Raw genomic sequence first — 24,040 nt, forward strand, 5'->3', positions numbered from 1 at the left:
CTCCAAGTACGTGATGTTGACTTTATTCATTTATATAACAATTGTTTATTGAGCATCAACTGTATGCCTGTTATAGTTACAGGTGCTGGGTTATACTAATGAGCAAAATAAGCAAAATTCCCGCTCTTGTGGAACTTAAATTCTAGTGGGAGAAACACTAAATCAATCAATCCATAAAGGTATAACATACAACATGGTACAAGAGGAAAAATAAAACTGGGTAAAGGGCCAGAGAGTTTTGGAAGAGAAGTAGTTAATATTTTACAATGTGTGAGCAGGGAAAGTCTCTCTGATGGGGAGATCTTCGAACAAAATCTTGAAAGTCAGCGAGTGAGACATCTGAAATCGAGGGGAAGAACATGGAAGGTGGAGGGAAAGGCAAGAGCAAAGACTGTATGACAGCAACCTGTTTGGTGTGTCCAAGCCACAGTTAGAAGGCCAAAGTGATTAGAACAGAGTAAACGATGAGAGAATTTAAAAATATGCCTTTTTAAGCCACCAGCTTTAAAATATATAATTATCTGTTAGTACCCTTATGAAATGAAAGAACGAATCCAAAAGGTGAAGACATTTCAGAAGATCTTTGCTCCCACCAGGCCTTATCTCCATCACCACTGTGTCATGACGAAGCCTGAAGCAGTGACGAAAGGCTGGCCAGCCAAAGTCATTATCTGGCACTTAATTGGAAAGCAATTATGGCTGTATTTTGGCTACAATGCAGCCATTTAAATATTTTTACAATTTTAGGCAATAATCCTGAATGATTTTACATTTTGTGAACGAGAACTTATGCTTCAATTGTAAGTGGCAAAAAAAAATGGTAGTGTCATTAGGAAGTTTTAAGACAGTACTTAGACTGATATTTGGGGTAGTTTATAGTCTACTCAATAGTCTTAGAGACGTATTCCACCTCTCCACTGCTTATTTCAGCCAATGGCCAACTCTTCCTATGACTTCTAAAACATTGAGTAAAATATTATTTCAGTTGACCATCCGTGACTGATGTGTCAACTTCCTAATTCATGAGAGGTTTTGTTTTTATCAATTAAGATAGTTCCACAAATAACAAACTCATCAATGTGATAATATTTCTTGCCTTCATCTCCTCAACATTTGATAATTTAAGCATCAGAGTCTTTTGGAAAGCATCATGTATTAGGCCTTTTCTTACTGAGGAAAATGAAAATTCTGGAAAGAAAGGAATTTTACAATATTCTCTGTCAAATATCGGTTTTTCTTTGATAATTTTCTTATCAGAATCAATATCATATGTTTTATTAATAAATTGTTGTTTTCATTGCCAAATTAGCATACATTTTAAAAAAATGATGATTGCGCTTAAGGAACAGCGAGAAACACTTAGCAGTCATGGGGTCAATTTATCGTAATACAAGCATCTTTTTGACCATGAGGTGACTACTTGTCTGCTCAATTCTGACCACCTGCCTTATGAGAGAATGAAAGGCACCAGCAGAAAACAGATCAGATGGCAGAATTTGGGAAAAAGCCAGTTTGCAGAATGTGAGATTCTACTGAATATATTATCAAAAGGTCCCATATTGAACTTTTTTGAGCACAGAAATGAGATGGCTAGGGTACCTAACTGCTGAACTTGGTTCAGATTCAACCACTGGTTATTATTTCAATGAAATTGTGTAAAACTTTTGTGTGTGTGTGTGTGTGTGTGTCTGTGTAGTGAACATTCTCACTTTGAATTTATTCAGAAAATCCAAAGAAATTCAGATATCAGAAATTCAGAATTTGCTAAGAAAGAGTTTCCCACAGGTGTTAGGTTAAAATCACAAAGTACTTGAAGTCCATTACGTCAGTCAACTCCGACCCCAGCCCTCAGGTTCTTCCTCAGTGATGATTTTTATGTGGATTCCTGAAATAAAACTACTTACAGTCATATCCTACAGAATCAAATTTTAAGAGCTGTAGGAAACTAAGCTGGACATAAGAGTTTTTATTAAAAGTTTTTCATAGATGAAACTATGAGATTATTTCCAGGAGAGGTAAAGAACTTAGTTTCCCATTTGTTTAAATGGGGTTGAAGGAAAGGGGAATTTTTTTGACATTCATTAGGAATCTAAATGTACCAAGGAGAGTTGTAAAATATGTTTTATTGAAGCTCATTTAGACTGGAAGCAGAGGAACATCTGTAACTACTCTGAAGGGGACTCTGGAAGAACTTTTTATGAGTAAACTGGGATTGTTGCTTTTAATTATTTGAGTGTATAGATTATTCAGTAATGTGTGTAAAGGGCTGGTGTAGCTACCACCTCCAGGCCCCATCACTGTAATGCACGAGGATCCTTTCTCACTGCTCTCTGCTTGTGCTCTGTAATTTAAAATATAATCTTGAAAGTAACTGAAGCAAGTGAAAATGTCATTTGTTTGCAGCAATGAGTTGCTGTGGAATTCCTTTGTGGATTTACTTTTCTGTGTATCATTTTGCAGGACCCAGTAACAGCTAAATTGTTTTGGTTTATATTGTCTTCCAAAAGCATAATGATTTTGTTCTTACTCATATGTAACCTCATTTTGGCTTCTTCTGCAGGGGTTTCCAGAGTTAAAGAATGGCAAGCCAATCTTGTGTCTGCAAAATTTAATTCCTAAAGCATTTACACTAAAGTCCCATTAGGTACCTTGTTTTTGAAGAAGCCAACATCATATGATTTCAACATTAAAACCTAAAATGACGTCTTCAGCCCCTAAGCTGATACATTGCTGGGGGTGAACGATGCACATTTATTAACACATCTCTACATTTGATAAGGAAAGGTGGCGAGACCCCAGTTTACTGTTACATTGTCCTTATTTGATAGCACATTTAATGAATGAAAGGTCATCGTATTTTACCCTTTTTCATAGTCAAACTTGTCAAGGCAGCATAAATAATGACACACATCTTTTAACTGTATCTCAAATGCAGTTGGTTTTATTTTACAGGATGCATCTTAATGAGAGAGGATGATTCTAGAATTTTTGCTACACTGAACAGTGTCAGCATTGGCAAACAGGGTTATGAGAATAAAAGGATTCTCGTCTGAAATACAAGAATTTTTTCATGACATAGATATAAACAATAAACAGAAAGTTAACATGGTACAAGTCACAAGCCCACATAAGACATTGCTAACGTGGCATTTATGATTTGGCAAACAAAGCCACTGTTTTCCTACAGTTTTTTTTTTAAACCCAGTTAACTTGGGAGTACGACTTTCATGGAAATTCACTAAACTATGTCTTTCTCTCCACTCTGTCTAGTGCTACAATTAGGAAAGATGGATTTTCAGAAGAACGAGCATTAAATTGGTCACTGTGGCATGGCAGATTTTATTATGGATGCCTACGTGCTCCTCAGAAAGACACTTCTTGACTCCCTGGGAAGAAAGCATATGACTGAATTTCAGTAGTTCAGTTTTTACATTAAAATATGGCCAGTGAGGGGTTCCAATCTGTCAGGGAAAAGTGGCCATGCGGCCAGAGTTATCATTTTACTTTGGGGGTCTTGCGTTTGCCAAGTGGTCAGCCAGCTGTCCAGGCTTTTAAAATGAGGAAACTGAAAAATCTGGGAGGTAAATTGCACTGGAACATTTAATAGTCATTAAACCTGAAGGATTCTTAATGAAATTAAAGATAGAGAATTGCTGTTTTGATATTTGGAGTTTTAAGATTCCCTTAAATTCCATGGAAACAGGAAATCAGATCTCACACAGCTGTAAGCATTGTTTCCTGGTGCAAAGAACATAAGCATTCAGGCAGATGGGCCGGATTGCAGAGTTCGCCGCTGCCCTTCAGCAGGTGTATACAGTTGTATAAACTTTCTGGGCCTCAGTTCTATTCTCTGTTAAATGGGAAGAAGAATCATACTTATAATGTTTATATTAATAACAATTATAATTATGTTTGGTGACAGATGCTAACTAAACTTACTGTGATGATCATTTCACAATATACCCATTTTTCAAGTGGCTATGTTGTACACCTGACACTAATACGATGTTATATATCAATTGTATTTCAGTGCTAAAAAGGAACTAAGGAACAAAAAAATGTGTTTTGAGGTACAACAATATATTTCAAATTCTTGGCAGGTAGAAGACAATAAATTACAATAAACTATTTAAATGCACCTTAAGGAATAACTGTTAGAGTCTGTGCTTTGAAAATAGATTGTGAATGCCTTGTTAGCATATACCAACAAGGATCAGAATCCCAGATATGTGTAAAGTGTCACCGTAGAGCATTGATGGGGGCATTATCAAAAATGCGTCTTTTCATCTGAGTAAAGAGGCTAGAAGTGAAGCCTTAAGAGTAATGACTCCAAACCAAAGAGATTGTCTAGATAATAAGGCTAGATTTATCTTCCCTACTTTCTTGGGGAAGTCATGGGGAAGGCTGCAGAGGAAAGTGCCAGCCAGTCACGTTTGCATGAGATAAATAATCAGTTGTGAGCTCAGTGTGTGATTCTCGTTAAAATCCAGACATTGGAACGGCTCCCGAAACGCATTGCCACCACCACCACCACCAATCTCTTTTGCATCTCATTGGCATTTGAGGACGTTAATTGACTCATTATTGCAATTCATATTCAGGAAAGGAAGTTGATTAAAGAAGGCAGATGCAGAATCTCCAGACACATTCGTAGCTGTGTGGTTCGTCCCGGCAGTTTACTGGAGTTATTAGAATATTTAGGAGGCTACAGCCAGAGGGACCGGAACGTGTCCCACTGAGTGTCACCCCCCAGAAAGAGATTCTTGCTAAAAACAATATAATTTTGTAATAGCCTTCTTCTACCGTAAGGTCTAAATAGTGATTATTTTCTTAGCTTTTTTATACTTATTACAGCCACTCCATTGTTTTAATTGCTCTTCTGGAAAATTGGTTCCTGATACTTGTGTTGTGTCAAGGGATATTTTTGAAAAGTCCATAAAAAGTATCTCTAGACTGTATTGAGTTAAAGAACATTTAAAAATTACCATTGGTAGTAAAATTTTATAAATAGTTTTTAAAGTTTTCCTTTATTGCAATTGTTAATTTTGACTAAGTAAGCTGTGATAAATTAATAGATCCAATGTATATTATTCACCATCTGAGCGGTTGTTTCCTTTTGTTACTTTGATCATCTTTAAATAATAATCATCTGTATGTCTAATATTACATACCAATAAGATAATTTTACATATATAAACATATATGCCTGTTAGATGAGAACTTTCTGTTTTTATATTTGGGGCAACCAGTATTTTGAGCTGAGTATTGAGAAGTATTTTCAACAATTGATTTGCAGTAGTGTGGCATATGTAAAATACTATACTGTATAATTCAATAGTATACTATACCATTTAACATAAATGGTATAATTTACTTGCTCCTTTTTTTTTTTTTAGAGGAGAGAGAGAGAAGGAGAGTGAGAGAGAGAAGGGGGTGGAGGATCAGAGGGAGAGAGAGAGAATCTTTTTTTTTTTTAAGATTTTATTTATTTGTTCAACAGAGAGATAGCCAGCGAGAGAGGGAATACAAGCAGGGGGAGGAGAGAGAGAGAATCTTAAGCAGGCTCCACACCCAGCATGGAGTGCAATGCAGGGGCTCAATCTCATGACCCTGAGATTATGACCTGAGCAGAAATCAAGAGTCAGACTGACTTAACTGACTGAACCACCCAGACCCCCCACTTGCTGCTCTTTATGTTGAATTTCCTTAATAACAATAATTTGAGAAAATTATTTTTTCTTTTTCATCTTAAATGTGAAAGTATCATTCGACCTTACTATGAATAGTTTTAGTACCTAAAAGAGACAGAAATTTATCTTTAAGAAGTTCCTCCCAATTAATCCTAAGAAAATCTTGTTTGATATTAAGCAGTCGTCTTTGCCATTTAACCATATCTTTTCTTTCCAGATTAGCTATTACTCAGATTTAACTAATTTTATCTTCTTCAATTGATCTGTATCAATTTTCCTGAAATCATAAGAACATGTGTACTGTTAATACATTTTTGTACGTACATAGATGTACCTGAAAAAGAAATGAATAGCAAAATGTAACAGATCTCCTTTTACCTTGCCCCAATAGTTTATTTAATTCACTAATTAATTTTCTGACCCCCACAGAAAATAAATCAAGGCTTACTTTTCCCATATATTAGTAATTTTAAATGTCAGTAGCATTACGAAGTATTTTTCTATAAAACTTCAATTCAACTAAAATTTAATAAGCAATTATTATGTATGTGCCAGATATTTAAGGATGGAACAGTGGTCACAAATTAATAATGCATAAAGTCCATCACTCCAGAGCTTCCAGTGGGATGGCATATAAATAATTCTATATAATAATACAAAGCATGATATAGATAGTTCCACTAGAGAATAAGCAAAGCTAAATAAGAACTCTAAAAAAGGAATGATCTACTGACAATCATTTTTAGAATCTAAAAGAAAGATCAATGAAAGATTTGTGCCTGAACTCTAAGGTGTGTATGTTTTTGATACAAGGAAGAAGAAAGTCATTCCATGTGGATAAAATAGTGAACGAAAGCACAGAGGTAGGGATGCTCTGGGAAAAAGAAGTAGCTCTGCATTATTGAAACAGAGTGACTGAAAGTGAACCAAGAGATGAGGCTAAAAGGTAAGCAGGGGTCAGACTGAGGAGGGCTTTGAAAGACACATTGAGGAGTTTGCTCTTGATTCTACAGATGATTTAGAGCTATGAAGGTTCTAGCAGGGCTATGGTGATGATAGAGCTGCATGTGGTGACAAGAGAGGTTACTTGAGCAGATTATGCTTCAGAGAGCAAATCCTGGTACAAACAGGGTGAATATACTACACCAGGGAAAGCTTGGAAATGGGATGTTGGGCAAAGCAATTAGAAAGCTATGACTAAAGTCCAAAAAGGTAATAGCCCCAAAGAAGAAGCAGAAAGTGGAGGCTATGTGTTTGTAGGAATGGAGATGTAAAACTTTATGTAGTAGAGAACTGAGTATTAAGTGCAAAGGAAGGATGGTTGGGGAAAAGGGAGAGAGGACAAAAATGATGATAACTGAGGCTCCTAGGTGGCTCAGTCAGTTCGACGTCTGCCTTCGGCTCAGGTCATGATCCCGGAGCCCTGGGATTGAGCCCCTCATCGGGCTCCCTGCTCAGCGGGGAGTCTGCTTCTCCCTCTCCCTCTCTCTCTGCCCATCCCCCTCCACTCGTGCTCTGCCTCTCGCTTTCTCTCTCTCTCAAATAAATAAATAAAACCCTTAAAAAATGATGATAACTGCAAGATTCTTAGCTGGATTATTGGCTTTATGATTGATATGATAAGAAGAAAAGGAGAGAGAGAAGAGAAATATCTCTATGAGGAAATATCCAGCAGGCCATTGTAAATGTGGATCAGAAGGTTTGGGTCAGGGCTAGGTATTTAGATTAAATGTCTCTCAACTAGAAATGGGAAGTGAAGCTATGGGAACATATGTGAAGATGGTCATATCATGATTGGAAGCTGGAGAATGAGTCTTTGCAAGTGCCCACAGGAATGTAATGTCTTGATAGAAAGAAAGGAGTCAACAGAGAATTTTCTTGCTCCCATGAAACTTTAGTTTATGAAGACCCAAAAAACATGGCAGGCTTAAAGCCAAGGTGATGTGAGAAAAGAGACTAGAGAGACACAATTACTGTCAAGGTAAAGTCACAAAATCTTAGTTTTTAAATCCAATCATCTGCTAATTTCCTCACTTACTCAACATTTAGTGAGTAACTCTAGGACCAAGGTGTTATGTGAGGTCTCAAAATATTATGTGATGGCTCTAAAATTCCAGACCATTCTTGGTAATCTTATGCAATTCTTGGTTGCTTTTTCCCTGTTCCTCACAGTTCATATTAAGGATTAATTCCTATTCACGCTCTTCCATTATCATGTAATAAAAAAATTATCATTAAAATATGACTATAGCAAAGATACTCCTTGATACTTCAATAATGCTTTTATAAACATTTGTTCACTTTAATCTTCCCAGTGATCTTGTGAGGTAGACAAAATAAGCTTTGTGATCCCCATTTTATAGATGAGGAGCAAAATGACCAAACACGGTTTCTTATATGCAGTGATTATTCAGTAAATATTTATCTGAAGGAATTCTGCAAACAGGTTGTTGCTGAAACTTTCTCAATGAGCTAGGTTGTAATTTTAAATTTTAGTGTCACCCCTTAACCAAAAAAAGACTCCTTTAAACACAGAAAGTAAAAATCAAGTGAGGTGGTTTCTGCCTTATGTCAAACCCAAACCTTCTCTTCTCCTCACCATCATTAAATATCCTTAGCCATGCTGGCCACAGCTCAAATTTAGATATTATACCCAAGTGACATCCCTTCCAGGTCTCAGAATCTTATCCCAGTGACATAAAAACAAGCTTCTTAGTTCTCCCATTGCCTTCAGCTTTTCTTTTTTCCTCTTCCTAGGGAAAATGTGTACACCATAGGTTTTGAATACTAGTTACTTCCAACAAATTTCGCTGTGTTCTCTTCCAGATCTGTCAAGTTAAAAATCTCACAGTGATGCTTTCTGAAAAGCATGATTCGCTGGAATTGTCCAAGAGCATCATATTAAGATAAATACTTGATGTCAACCTTGTGTTAAAGAGTTTGCATTATACTTCTAAAGCAAGTCTAAAGAATAATTTCACCAGGATGATAGCTCTAACAAATTGGTAAAGGTTTCCTGAAACACTGGGTTAAAAGGAGTTCAGTGAAAAAAAAAAATGCCACAAGTAATTGTCAATGTTTGTGGTGGACACAGGGGAGGGTGGGGAACACATGTCCTTGTTCTAATGGCAACTTGAATCAGATTATGCTGGGATCAGATTATGAGATTTCCAGAGTGAATAATGTGATGTTCAGTTCTCTTTAAAACAAGGGCAGGCCCGGGAGTAAAGTGCCCCCTTAAGTGAGGAAGATAACCTTTCGCTGAGAAATATGGCATGCAGTGCTGAAGATGGCAGTTGATGCTTTAATCAAACACAGAAGTAGACAACTGTTTTTGTCAATTCCTAATTGCATGTTTGCAAATACTTTTAACCTAAGTCTCAGTGTTTTCTGCGTTAACCAGCTGACATTTACTGCAAAGCGGAAATGATGAGAAATTTAATTCAAATGAAAACTAAGCAATTGTTTTGAATTTGTAAAATGAATTTCTCTCTAGGGGGCCTATGGAGCTAATGGGGAATGGGTGTTAGAAATATAAATCCCCATGCATCAACATAAACAGAGATAACTAAACATGACTGATTATAATAATAGAGAGAAATCTCCAGAGGGCTTCATGCACACGGACACATCCAAATACTATTTTGTTAAGTTTTTCTAGCACAGAACATCTCTACAGCCTGTTTTATCTTAAAATGGATTGTTGTCCCAGACACTAGATCATTCCCTCCAAAGCCAGGGTCGCCTCCAATTTGAGTGACCTACTTAAGGTCACCGAACATGAGGGGCAAAGTAGAGGATATTTCAAAGGCTTTTGAGTTCCAGGCTGCTGCTTACCCACTGGATCTCTCGGAAGTAAATATATAAAACACACAGATTTATTTATCTACATATTTTCTTTGGCTGAAATTGTGCATTTTGTAAAGTGATACCTGCACTCATGTCATGGTCCCTTCATTCAAAGCAGTTAAAAAGAATTTTATTCAACCCCAGGCAATTTATGTTTTTGAATTACTCTGGGATTACATAATGTGACACAGAAAGACCTGCAGATTCCATAGGGCAAAATACAGCAAGAAAATAGATTGAAAGTGAGAATGACAATAAAAGATACCAGGTATTCTACATGCTGGATGCAAGTGAGTCATAGAAAACTGCCTGTATTACACAAATAATATTTCCACATATATCTTTTATCAGAAATTATATACCACTATTCCATCTATATTTCAGATTTGTTTGCTTTCCAGAATACTTGTCCTGACTCACTCTGTCTCCTGCACCAGGAACAGCACATCTACAACCAGTCTACCTGGAACAATCAGAGTCCAACCAGGAAAATAGAAGCCATTGTAGATATTTTGAATAAAAGAAATTAAGAGTTATGGACTAGCTGAAGGCCAAATAGAAGATGGTAAGATAAGCTAGAGATCATTAACAACAGATAGTGCCACCGCTAGAGCTGGGAAAACAAGGGAGGTGGTATTTCCAGAATCCAGAAGCAAGGACCATTCAGCGGAGCTAGAACCACATAAAGGTTGCCTATGGGGAGCTGGAAGCACAAAGAACACTGTGTGCACTGTGCGGGAGGAACTCACCATGGACGAGGTCAGACACATCTGGAAAGGGTTGTGGGGAAAGCCTTGACCTCCCTTTCTCACCCATCAATCTTCTAACGGATTTGCAAGAGAACAAGCAGCTTAGAAGATAATGTTTCCTGAAATGTAGAGCAGAGAAAGGGAGAAGATGCATCTGAAAGCAGATGAGCAGTTGGTCAACTAACTACCTCACTTAAGGATTCTCCTTAACACAAAATTCCATGTTTAAAAAAAAAAATCTTTAACTTACTTGAAAAAAAAGAAATCAGTCTGAATTTTAATTTTGATTTCTTTCCACCTAGAGTGCATTAGTAGGATTCTATTTCTTTACGAGTAGAAGTCAGACAAAAGCATTTTGGGGGAGTGGATATCCAGTGACACTGGAAGCAAAGTAAGGGGCAACATAAGTTGAGTAGAAGAAATATTTTTGCTGTTAACAAGCAGTTTCTTTTTGGGGATCCTGGCCTTTCGACAAGCATGTGACTATTTTCATTATTAACAGACTCCCTTTTCTTCAGTTTTGTGTGGAGACTCTTGAAAATATGATGGCATCTTTCTATATGCACATGCAAAAAAATCTTCAACATTATTTCAGGGGAACCCCGCCCTGGCCCAAAGCCCCATGATGTATCTCTAGGGGGAAAAACCTGTCCTATTCATACTAGACTTTCTTTTACTCTTTGCTAAACTCCTTTGTAGCTCTTCTGAGCATCATAAAAGTTCTCCAAGCAAGAGTTAAAGTGATTGCACTTCAAACACAAGTAGGAAAAGGAAGGGAAGAATGAAGGGGAGGTAAACAGAAGGGGGAATGAACCATGACAGACTATGGACTCTGGGAAACAAGCTGACGGTTTCAGAGGGGAGGGGGGCAGGGGATTGGGCTAGGCTGGTGATGGGTATCAAGGAGTACACATATAGCATGGAGCACTGGGTGTTATACACAAACAATGAATCATAGAACACTACATCAAAAACTAATGATGTACTGTATGGTGAATAACATAACATAATAAATTTTAAAACAAACAAACAAACACAAGGACCTGGAACACAGAGAAATTGTATGCTGTGTTCATGTGTATTTTTCTTAAGGGAATGTTCAACTCCCCCCCCCCCACCAAATTTAGAGACAAGTTTCCAGATATTCTCCAAGGTATGTAAAATGTTTTTATGTAATAGGCAAGATCACCCTAGGTTGATAGAGTATACCAATACAAATAGTAGGAATATACTAAAGGTAGGGGGGAAAGTCTTACATGAATCAATGGGCAATTTCCCTTTCATATGGCTCTTCTGAAGTTGCACAGTGGTCTTCAAGAGTAGAAATTATACCTGTCTTGGCTTCTATAATGAGTTATGTAGTGGTCTTTATATGCTAGAAGTTAAGCTTCTAGGTGTGGCTTCTTTTTGCACCAAAAAAACCCCATAATGAACAGTCTATATCCTTCTTTTTCTGAATTATGCTTGTATATACCAAATTTCATAAATAAAAACAATATTCTAAACCATAATTGTGATCTTTACCACTAAAGATTCATCATGAGGTCATAGAATGTCAGCTCTGGAAGAGACTTTAGAATTTATCTCTTCCAACTATTTATTTTATACAAGGGGAAAGTAAGACCTCATAAGAGAATATGACTTGCTTACCACTGGTCAGTTCCATCTATCACATTCTCAGTTCCTTGTATCTGTACCTTAATGGTGCTGGGTTATCATTTTACCTGCCTATAAGGGTAAATTTATAGTTGATAAGGAGTTTTAATTTTCTACTGAACTTTTTGTTTAAAAATAGCAATTGAGCAAGTCCATAAACAATTAAAATGCATGTCCATCAGTGTGTTGGCAATTTTCTGTCTGTACAAGTAAATAGTAAAGATTTCTGGCTTGGTTTCAAACTCTTGGTTTCAAGATCCTTCATGAGGGACAAACGTGACAAAAGATACACAGTTGGCAGCAGCCTAGCTCCTTTAAGATCTCATTTTCTTTACCTGTAGAATTAGGACAATCAGAACACCTACTACATGGGGTAATTGTGAGAAAATCAATGAGCAGAAATGCATGGAAAGAACTTAGACTTATAAATGGGGCATGGTAAGTTCTCTTAGTAAACACTAGCTGCTGTAGTATCAGGTGCTTTGGAGTCTGAGTATACTGGGTGCTTACACTTTCCAGAAACAAAACTGAAAGACATTGCCCTAATCATAAGCAAATGGAGACACTAAACTTTGCATCTGCTAAAATTTAAAGCTGATTATTAATGGGCAGAAAGAAATTTACTTTTAAGAAATGGTTAAATTGAGTTATGAGACAAGAGCCAGGTGATTTAAGATTTATTGTTTATCAATGAAGAATTCATAATGAGTTTAAAATGAGTTGCTAAGAGCACTATCTTGAAATAAGTATACACAAAATACCAAACATATGAATTATTTGAGGCTTATAGCCAAAAGCCCAAAGGATGTCTAGACCAGAAGCTTATAAGCATCCCTTTATGGAGGAGTTTGGAGTAACTGAGGAGGTTGGTGGTGCTAGGATAGGAAGGAAAATCCCATTTTGCCTCATTAGAGGCAGAGATCTTGTTCAGATCTATTTTTTCCCCTTGTATGATAGTTTTTCATGTTATCTTTAGCTTGGCAGAATGTGGTCCCAAAGACGCCTATAGCTTCTTCTAGTCTGCCTCTCCTGCAGGGTTCTCAAAGCTTTAAATCACAAAGAGGAAAACTGTTGAAATTGTTTCTCTCAATTTTGAGATTTTTTTTTTAATATTACTTTTGCTTTGGCAAAATGCATTTATTCAAGCACAGTCTCGTCTACACTCTAGAAAATGTGATACCATTTTGCACTGAATGTTTAAACGCAAAAGAAAAAAAAATTGGCCGATTAACAAATATAACTTCTTGTGATTCTGTTCCAATAATCTTAGAGAATTGTTATACTGTAAACCCAGAAAATTAACATTGCCAGATAAACAGTCTGATTATATCTGGCATGATCAAGGTTTCACAGTGAGAAAATGTACAGTTTCCTAAGGCCTCTGACAGAAAGCTAGTCTCAGACCTTTTCAAAGGTTTTCAGAAGTTATTACTTGAGATTAACTATGGCATGAACAAAAAGGGTTGAAGTCTTGTTTATAGTTAGCCTGTGGCTCTGAGTTAGCAAGTTCTCTCTTAAATGATCAGTATTTGAGTTCTGGGTGCTAATGAGTGAAGGTTAGCCAGAGGGAATGTGGATGAGGGGAGCAAAAGACCAAATCACTCTCCAGAGAGGAAGGAAGTTAGTATTGAAATAAAATTCAGTAATTTTTAGAAGTCAAGTTATGTTTTAATCAATGCCTCTAGAATAAGCTAAAGAAGCCCCACTGACGTTCCCAGCTGTACGAGTAGAAGTCTGGTTTCACATTTGCATGATTTTGAAGGTCAAATGCCTGCTATCCAAGTCTTACTGATCCATATGGACTAGAAATGCCACAATATGCAATCATCATGAAGGCAGATTGTCTCCTGTAAATCTGTCCTTTCTGTAACACATTCAAAATGTACCGTATTGGCTGGATTATAAATCCTTTCAGGAAATGCATGCACATTTGTAGAAGCAGCTTCACGTTGATGGATGATGGCACTGGTGTTCAGAGAACCCTTAAAATAATTTATCGTATGTATAAATCTGGCTCTCCATGTGTCTGGATTTCCCATGACCAGGTATATACCTGTAACTTAAAATCCTGTTCCAGAGATGAGTAAAGCCATCTCTGAGCTGTTCCTGTGTTTTCTGTAGATATGAAACCTGTAGATTTTGTATTATTCTGGATCCCAGCTTTATTTGCTGAGTAGAAATTTACTTAAATGTACCCTTAAAGTTTGAGAATTCATTTATCAAAAGATTCTTCTCTATTTTATTTGCATTAAATAATTAATGTCTCTAATATGTTTAAAATATTACTCATTTTATAATTATTTAAATATACATAGTATCTTCAGGAACAGAACCGTTGTATAAAAGAAGGACAAATGAATTGGATGGTGTTTCCAAAGCATTCCGTTGTATTGTAGAAAATTATTAACTTTTGCATACCTAGTTCTGTGGATCTTCTAGTATGTACTAAATGTTATTGAACTCAATAATCTCCACTGTTCTCTAAGCAACTTACCTCACTTTATTTACAATAAGTAAAACATCATTCCTTCTCTTATAGATCACGTACCTTTTATAGCATTGGAGAAAGTAACATTTTCTATGCTCATAAATAGATAAATCAGATCCATTCCATGGATACTCAATGACTACTTGTCTCAAAGAAGCAAACTAAAACAAAAACAATGTTAAGCATGAGAGACTATGGACTCTGAGAAACAGACTGAGGGCTTCGGGGGTGGGTAATGGAATAGACTGGTGATGGGTAGTAAGGAGGGCACGTATTGCATGGTGCACTGGGTGTTATGCGCAACTAATGAATCATTGAACTTTACATCAGAAACCAGGGATGTACTGTATGGTGACTAACATAATATAATAAAAAAACATTAAAATAAAAAAGTTCTAATCTTGATTTCTTGAAAATATTATAGGATACCAAAGTTAGAAAGCATTTCTCTCTAAATAAATACACTTATCTGACAAAGAGAAAACTGAAGTCCAACTTGGAGTGACCAAATAAAATCAAATGATGAGTTTATGGCTTCATTGGAACTAAGACTAGAATTTGTGTTGGCTCTCAAACTAGTGTGTAACCATTTCCTACCATGTTATAATGCCTCTCAACCTAATAAACAAGTAATATTTTATAACAAAAAATCAGTTGCATTTTATACACTAACAATGAACCATGTGAAAAAGAAATAAAGAAAGCAATCCCATTTACAATAGCATCAAAAGCAATAAAATACTTAGAAACAAATTTAAGAAAGTAAAAGGTCTATACACAGAAATTATAAGATATTGATGAAAGAATTTGAAAAAGACACAAATAAGTGGAAAGCTATCCCATGTTCATGGATCAGAAGTGTTAATACTCTTAAAATGTATAAACTACCCAAGCCATTAATAGATTTCAATGTAATCCCTATGGAAATTCCAATGGAATTTTTCACAGAAATAGAAAAAAAAGACCCTAAAATTTATTGGGAACCACAAAAAAACCTAAGCAGGCAAAGCACTCTTAAGAAAGAACAAAGCTGGAGGTATCACACTTCCTGATTTCAAACTATATTTCAAACTATAGTAATCAAACAGTATGGTACTGGCATAAAAACTGACACATAGAGGAATGGAACAGAACTGAAAGCCCAGAACTAAACACACATATATGGTCAACTAATATTTGACAAGGGAACCAAGAATACTCAATGGAGAAAGGATAATTTTCAATAAACGATGCTGGAAAAACTGGATATTCATATGCAAAAAATAAAATTGGACCCCTATCTTACACTATCCACAAAAATTAACTCAAAATGGATTAAAGACTTAAACATAAGACCTGAACAGTTAATTCTTAGAAGAAAACATTGAAAAAAACCTCTTCTTAACATTAGCCTTGACAATATATCTTTTGGATATGACACCAAAAGGACAAACAACAAAAGCAAAACTAAACACATCAAAGTAAAAATCTTCTGCACAGCAAAATAAACTACCAATAAAATGAAAGATGACTTATAGAATGGGATAAAATACTTGCAAGCCATATATCTGAGAAAGGATTAAAATCCCTGATAAAGGGCTAAAAATATATAAGGGACTCATAGAACTCAATACTAAAAAACCCCAAATAATCCAATTAAAAAAAGAGCAGGGACTTAAATAGACATTTTTCCAAAGAAGACATACAAATCGCCAATAGGTACCTGAAAAGGGGCTTAGCCACTAATCATCAAGGAGATCTAAGTCAAAATCACAATGAGGTATCACCTCACGCCTGTTAGGATGGCTATTATCCCAAAGACAAGAGATAACAAATACTGGTGAGGATGTGGACAGAAGGAAACCTTTGGTCCATTGTTGGTGGGAATGTAAATTGGTGCAGCCATTATGGAAAATAATATGGAAATTCTTCAAGAAATTAAATAATAGAAGTACCATATGACCCAGCAATTTCATTTGCGGGTATATATCTGAAGGAGATAAAATCGCTATCTCAAAGAGATATCTGTACTCCCATGTTCACTGCAGCACTATTCACAATAGCCAAGACCGGAAACAACCTAAGTATCTGTTGACAAAAGAATGGATAAAGAAAATATGGTATATATATGTACAATGGAATATTATTCAGTGGTGAGAAAGAAGGAAATTCTGCCATTTGCAACAACATGGATGGACCTTGATGGTATTATTCTAAGTGAAATAAGTCAGAGTGTGACAAATACTGTATGACCTCACTTATATGTGGAGTCTAAAAATATTGAACTCATAGAAACAGAGTAGAACTGTGGTTTCCAGGGGCTGAATCAAAGGGTACAAATTTTCAGTTAGAAGATGAATAAGTTCCACGGATCTAATGTACAACATGGTGAATGTTGCTAATGATACTGTATTGTATACTTGAATGTTGCTTTGAGAGTAGAACTTTAATGTTCTCACCATTACAACAACAGCAACGATGACAACAATAGCAACAAAACAATAAATATGTGAGGTGAAGGATGTGTTAAGTAACTTCATTGCTTGTTTGTCTTCCTCCAGCAAGGATGCAGCTTTGGGAGGGACAAACATGCAGCAGTAAGGGAGGAAGGGGACACCTGCCTAGCCAGCCAGATTAGCGGAATCAACCCTTGGAGATCCATGAGATGACAGATGTCACAGCCAGATGGCCTTCACGTCCTTAAGTAACTTTATTGTGTTAACATTTTGCAAGATATACCTGTATCAAATCATCACATTGTACACCTTAAACTTACATGACGTTATTTGTCAATTATATCTCAATAAAGCTGGAAAAAGGAAAGAGTAAATGAGAAGCTGAATAGATGTTTCACAAGTTGTTTTTTGTTTGTTTGTTTGTTTTGCCCAACTGATGTCTTGTTTTGCACTCTAATTGGTTTACTTATGGCACTTCCCAGAAAGTAAGATATCATTCATTCATTTATTCATTTATTCCACAAACATTTCCTGAGAACTGGATATATGACAGGCACTCTAGTGGGTGATACAAGAGAATTTACAATCTAGTAATATAACCCACTGAGGAGCAACACAAGATAGATGAACAAAGGGCTTCCTAATATAATCCTTGCATTTGGTTCTCCAAGTAATCTTAAAATAAGATGCAAATTCTAGAGCCACACTACCTAGTCTTGATCTCAGCTGCACCACTTTCTAGCTTCTGGAACTTAGGAAAATTACTAAATCTCTCTGTCTCAGTTTCTTAATATGTAAAATTCTAATATTTTCCTTGTAGAGTTGCTTGTAATGATTAATTGATTGGGTTAATAAAATGACATAATGTGAAGATTTTAGAATCATGCCTAACATATAAGAAGTAGTCAGTAAACATTAGATAGAATTATTCTTATTATGGTTATTATTATTATTTTTACAACCACACAATGATAAAAATCCTCTCCACGGAGAGCCTCCGGGACAACTATGATTCAAACTCCATTTCATATTATTTTAATGCCTTCCAATGCTCCTCCTCTTCTTTAATTCCCACAGAGTTATCTCATTTTAAGATACATTTTTCATGGCTATTTCTGCAATCAGAACATTTAGCAGTTTGGTGATGAAATCAGGGCAGTTTGAGATGTCACACTCTAACTAGTTACACTGCACAAAGCCTAACAGTTTGCTTTCTGTTTTTAAAGAAGCGTTTCATTTAGCCATACTTGTGGCGGCACATGTAATTGAAAAGAGGCATATGGAGACCAGCATGGAAGCCTAACAAACACTTCAGAGTGGCTTAAAAACTATGCTAATCAGTTTGGGAAACCATGTTTTACTCTTAAAAAAAAAAAAAAAAAGCACTCCTCCAACCTAAGGTGACTTTTAAAGAAATGTAATCTTTGTCAACATCATCTAAAACGGATTGATTTCCCTCTGCCCTGACAAATATTGAAAATAAAACTGAATCATAGAAAAAGGAAGAAATGAGAGCACCCGTGACCTGTCGTTTTGTACCGCAGAAATGAACTTGTAATGGCGTTAAACCAGGACACTAGTCCAATGGTCAGAGTCAGTGTAGACTGTCTCTCCTACAGGACAGGGAGAAGGGACGCGCGCTCAGCAACACTCCTCCCCCCGCAAGAAAGCGCTGAGCATTACCTGAAAACAAGGAAGGCATCAGATGAACAGACCTTTATAACAGAATGTGCATCTGCCAAGACAAAAATACACCACAAGCTTCTGGTGCTGGCACGCTGACAGTATGAGCAAGCTGTCTTAGTAGTGATTTTGCAAATCATTTGAGTTTAAATTCTATATAGGCCGTAGGGCCCCTGGAGCATCACTTTCTATATTTGGCCTCCTCATTTAGCTATGTTTGGAATAAATAGGCTATGGGTAAAAATCATGCCCTTTAAGAGTTTTGCATACACAGACTAATTCTGCATATCCATTATACGTGAATAGAGTGATTGATGCAAGTCTATGCTTACACACATACACACACACGCACACATACACACACACGAGGCTTTCTAAATGTATTTTTAAGTTGTTTTCCTGTGTGACTTTTTCTCTCTCTTTTTTTAAGTTCAGCTCTCTGGCATTTAGTAACCCACAAGCTGCTGTTTCTTTTTCCAAATAAGTTCAGCTTGATGGTGGGGCCAAGAAAAATGAGCCCAACTGATGATTGCAATCTCGAAAGAAAATATGCTTTTTATCAGAGACCACATGTTGCCAATGCCAATTAAAGCAAAACTGGGAGATTTTATCAGATACCAACCTGGAGAGGAAAAATGATAAGCCAAGCATAAGACGGGAAAAGTAAGCTTCAGGTGGGATTTCTTGGATGCCCATTTAAGATGAAATGTAAAAATTTAAGGTGGAAAGCATAGCATATGTTGCAGATTTAGCAATTTGTTAACCATCTAGATAGGAAATTGGACAAAGGCAATGTGAAGGACTTTGACTCAAGACGTTGAATCCTGGCTGTGCTCACTGACTACCTGAATCACCCTCACCTCTCTGAGCCTTGGTCTCCCCATTTATAAATCAGGAGTCACAAAATTCTGCTTGTATTTTAAAAAATAGTAATGTGAATTAAAGAACTAGTTTCATAATATGTGCTTGATAAATGTTGAAAGAGAGAGAGAAATTAATTGATTAATTTCTGAAATGTTTCAATAAGGAGATCTTTTTTCTCTTTCTGAAGTGTTCTACAACCATTTAGACACATTCATCTTGTAAACATATTAAGTATCGTGTGCATCATTTCACTGTCTTTCAAAGGTTGGCAAGGAGTACTGCAATTATGTGACATGTTCTCATAGTTTTACTTCTGACATCAATCAATAGCATATTCATGAGATCATATGACTGCACTCCATAGAAAAAGGATCACTTTTTCCACCATTGGGAGGTGCAAGGTGTCAAGGTTAAAAGGTTTACTTCGGTTTCTCTCCCTTGGTTTCCATCACCCCTAAAATGTTTATGCCACCCTTGAAAAATTATTGTAAGAGTCAAATGAGAGGAATCATGAAAAATTGCTTGTATCCAGAATACAGGAAAGGTTAGTTCCTTTGTACTTTTCCCTCAGGTGAGTTGAGTAGCTTTTATATTTTTAAGAAGTAATAGGAATTTGTCAAATGAATGGACTGAGTCTTTAATCCTGAAAAGTGGGTACAAGTGCTGAAATTCTCAGATGGAGATACTTTTGCACTCACCAAAGTGTTCCACTTAAGAGATATTTTTAGAACTTGGTGAAAACAATTATTTAAAATGTAACACCATGTATGATGCAGTAATTATGATATGATATAAAAAACAGGTATTGAATATATATTTTTCATAATAAAACTTGTTCTTTATGTAAACTTACCACTCCTCACTTTTACATCTTTTCAAAGTTTATAGTGAATAGAAGAAGATACTTGTACTATACTCACCCATGATTATTTGAACACTGTATCCCACTAATCCCAAAGTTCTGGAAATTGTTCATCTCTTTCTAGAAAGATTCACAATACATATTTGTATGAAGTAAGACCAAGCATCCCTAACTCAAGTAAATTTTTCCTTTTTCTCCAATAGGTATATTCTTTTTTTCTTTTTTTATGATATGTTAATCACCATACAGTACATCATTAGCTTTTGATGTAATGTTCCGTGATTCATGGTTTGCGTGTAACACCCAGTGCTCCATGCGATACGTGCCCTCCTTAATACCTTTCACCGGGCTAGCCCATCTCCCCACCCCCTCCCCTCTAAAATCCTCAGTTTGTTTCCTGGAGTCCATAGTCTTTCATGGTTCCTCTCTCCTCTGATATCCCCCCCTACATTTTTCCCTCCCTTCTCTTAATGATCTCCCTGCTATTCCTTATGTTCCACAAATAGGTGAAACCATATGATAATTTTCTTTCTCTGCTGAACTTATTTAACTTAGCATAATTTCCTCCAGTTCCATCCATGTTGATGCAAATGTTGTGTAATCATCCTTTCTGATGGCTGAGTAATATTCCATGTATATGTGGACCACATCTTCTTTATGCGTTCACCTGTTGAAGGGCATCTCATCTTCTTCCACAGTTTGGCTATTGTGGACAATGCTGCCATGAACACTGGGGTGCATATGGCCCTTCTTTTCACTACATCTGTATCTTTGGGGTAAATACCCAGTAGTGCAATTGCTGGGTCATAGGGTGCCTCTATTTTTAGCTTTTTTAAGGAACCTCCACACTGTTTTCCAAAGTGGCTGTACCAATTTGCATTCGAGAGGATGTGGAGAAAGGGGATTCCATAGGTATATTCTCTAAAGCCAATTAAGGAATTTGGAGTTTCAGGAAGCAGATAACCAGGTCATAAATGTACTATCTTGACAAAGCTGGAGGCAATGCTAAGGTCAATGAAGGAAATAGGTTTGTATTAATGTGTCATTTCAACTCCTTATATTTGGATCCAATCATAGTAATCATGTACTTTTTGCCAATTTCCTGGGTATTCAGCTCCTCCACCTGGAGACTGAAAGTAGAGTTAGTTACAAGCTCAGAGAACTAAGCATAGCGCAGCTGCACTATAACTTTTGTTGAAAAGAACATCAGTTGCTTGCAAAACAAGAAGTTCTGTATTTTTCTATTATATAGACCCTTAAGAGTTTTATTCCCCTTCCTACATAGCTCCAGCTTTTTGAAATTGCATTAAGACATTGTCAAGAAAACAATATAAATTTCATTTTTACCCTTCATCTGGGTTAGTCATGAAGAGAAACAATTACAATTGACCCTTCAGTTTGAACTGCCCTGGTCCATTTATACATGGATTGTTTTTAATGATACAGTACAGAACTGTAAATGTATTTTTCTTGTGATTTTCTTAATAACATTTGCTTTTTGCTAGCTCAATTTATTGTAAGAATACAGTATGTAATACATATAGCATACAAAATTTGTGTGAACTGATTGTATATATTATTGGTAAGGCTTCTGGTCAACAGTAAGCTATTAGTAGTTCAGTTTTGGGGGGTCAAAAATTACATGTGGATTTTTGACTAGAGAGTCAGTGTCCCTAACCCCCATGTTTTTCAAGGATCAACTGTATTTTATTTCTACAAATGTGGACTCAAGATAGGTACACACAAAGATACTACAATATTGCTTACTTTTCAAGCAATCTGGACATTGCTGTTATCAGCTGCTGAAGAGTTTATGTAAACAGAATGTAATTTGTTTTTACAGGGTGCATATGTATGTGGATCTCTCTCAGTCTATTATTGTTCATCTTTATTGGTATCTGTGTTGGTAGACTTTGTTAAAAATAATGAAAGCACACTGTTAACACAATTTTTTACTGTAGAAAACAAAAAGCAATCTAAATATTCAATAAGGTTAAAATTATTATGAAACATTATATAATATTATTAATATCTATGTGATTAATGTTTTTAAAATTTGACTTACAGGCAATTATAAAAAAAGTTATTGGGCTATACCTCACACCTATTAAATTAATTTTCAGGGAAAGAACTAGACAATCTGCAGTTTTAAGAAATAGATCAAGTAATTTTGGATAATGTTACACTAGAATGTAAACTTAGAGTGAAAGAAAGGAATGTTATTTTTTCTTGCTACTGTAATGCTCTGTGCATCATAAGTATTCAATGAATTTATGCTGAACAAATGACTATGTCATTACCATCTATGGAAAAGTGTTATTTTCAAGAATGAATGAAAGTATATAACACCAAAAGGTGCTCTTGATATAATATTGTATGAAAATAGACAATAAAAAGTTGCATGCATTCTAAAGCTACAAATATTTAAAAAGGATTTTTTTTTTGAGAGAGAGAGAGCATGAGCAGAGGAGGAGGGGCAGAGGGAGAGAGAGTGAGAAAATCTTAAGCAGTTTCCATGCCTAGTGCAGAGTCCAACACAGGGCTTGACATGGGGCTCAATCTCACAACTCCGAGATTATAACCTGAGCCAAAATCAAGAGTCGGTTTCTTAACCAACTGAGCCACCTAGGTGCCCCTTAAAAAGACATTTTAAATAGAAAGAATAAGACCAAAAGCATCATCTAATAAGAAAAAAATAGGGGTTCCTGGGTGGCTCAGTCAGTTAAGCATCAGACTCTTGGTGTCAGCTCAGGTTATGATCTTGGTCATGGGACTGAACCCTGAATCTGGCTCCACACTCAGCACAGAGTCCGCTTGTCCCTCTCCACCCCCCGCTGCTTCCCCTAACCCCCAATTCACGCTCTGTCTCTCTAAAATCAATCAATCAATCAATCTTTAAAAAAGAAAGAAAAAAATAGAATTTCACCAAAATTAAGATCTTTGCAAAAGACTCTCTCAAGGAAATGAAAAGACAGGAGAGAAAATATTTGCAAATTAAATACCAAATAAAGTACTTTATCAAGAATATGAAAAGGACCCTTAAAACTTAACTGTAAGAAAACAAACACACTTTAAAATAGCCAAAAGACTTGACTAAAGAAGATATCTGGATGGCAAATAGCATAAGAAGAATGCTCAACAGCATTAGTCATTAAGGAAGTGCAAATTAAAACCACTATGAAATACTACTATGCATACATTAGAGTAGCTGAAAAAAAATAGTTGACAACATCAAGTACTGATGAGGATTCAAAGTAATTAAGACTCTCATACATTTCTAGTGGAGATGCAAAATGTTAGTCTCTTTAAAAACAGTTTCTCAGTTTCTTATAAAGTTAAACATACACTTACCACATGTCCCAACAGTCCCACTTCTAGAAATGAAAACTTATTTTCACACAAAAATCTGTACATGCATGTTTATAGCAACTTTATTTATAATCTCTAAACACTGGAAACAATGCAAATGTACTTAAATTGATGAATGGTAAACTGTGGTATAGCCATGCAGTGAAATCTTCAGCAATACATAAAAAATATAATTAATGATCAATGCAACTGTATGGGTGAATCTCAAATGCATTATGCTAAGTGAAAGAAGCAGGTACAAATTGCTACGACCTGTATGATTCTATTTATATTATGTTCTGGGAAATGTAAAACTATAGGGACAGAGAATAGATCAGTAGTTGTAATTGGTGAGATCAAGGTTTGACTACAAAAAGACAGCATGAGGGTATTTTTTTTAGGGTAACAGAACCATT

Source organism: Ailuropoda melanoleuca, chromosome 11 (assembly GCF_002007445.2).
Source record: "Ailuropoda melanoleuca isolate Jingjing chromosome 11, ASM200744v2, whole genome shotgun sequence".
NCBI classification, from domain to species: Eukaryota; Metazoa; Chordata; class Mammalia; order Carnivora; family Ursidae; genus Ailuropoda; species Ailuropoda melanoleuca.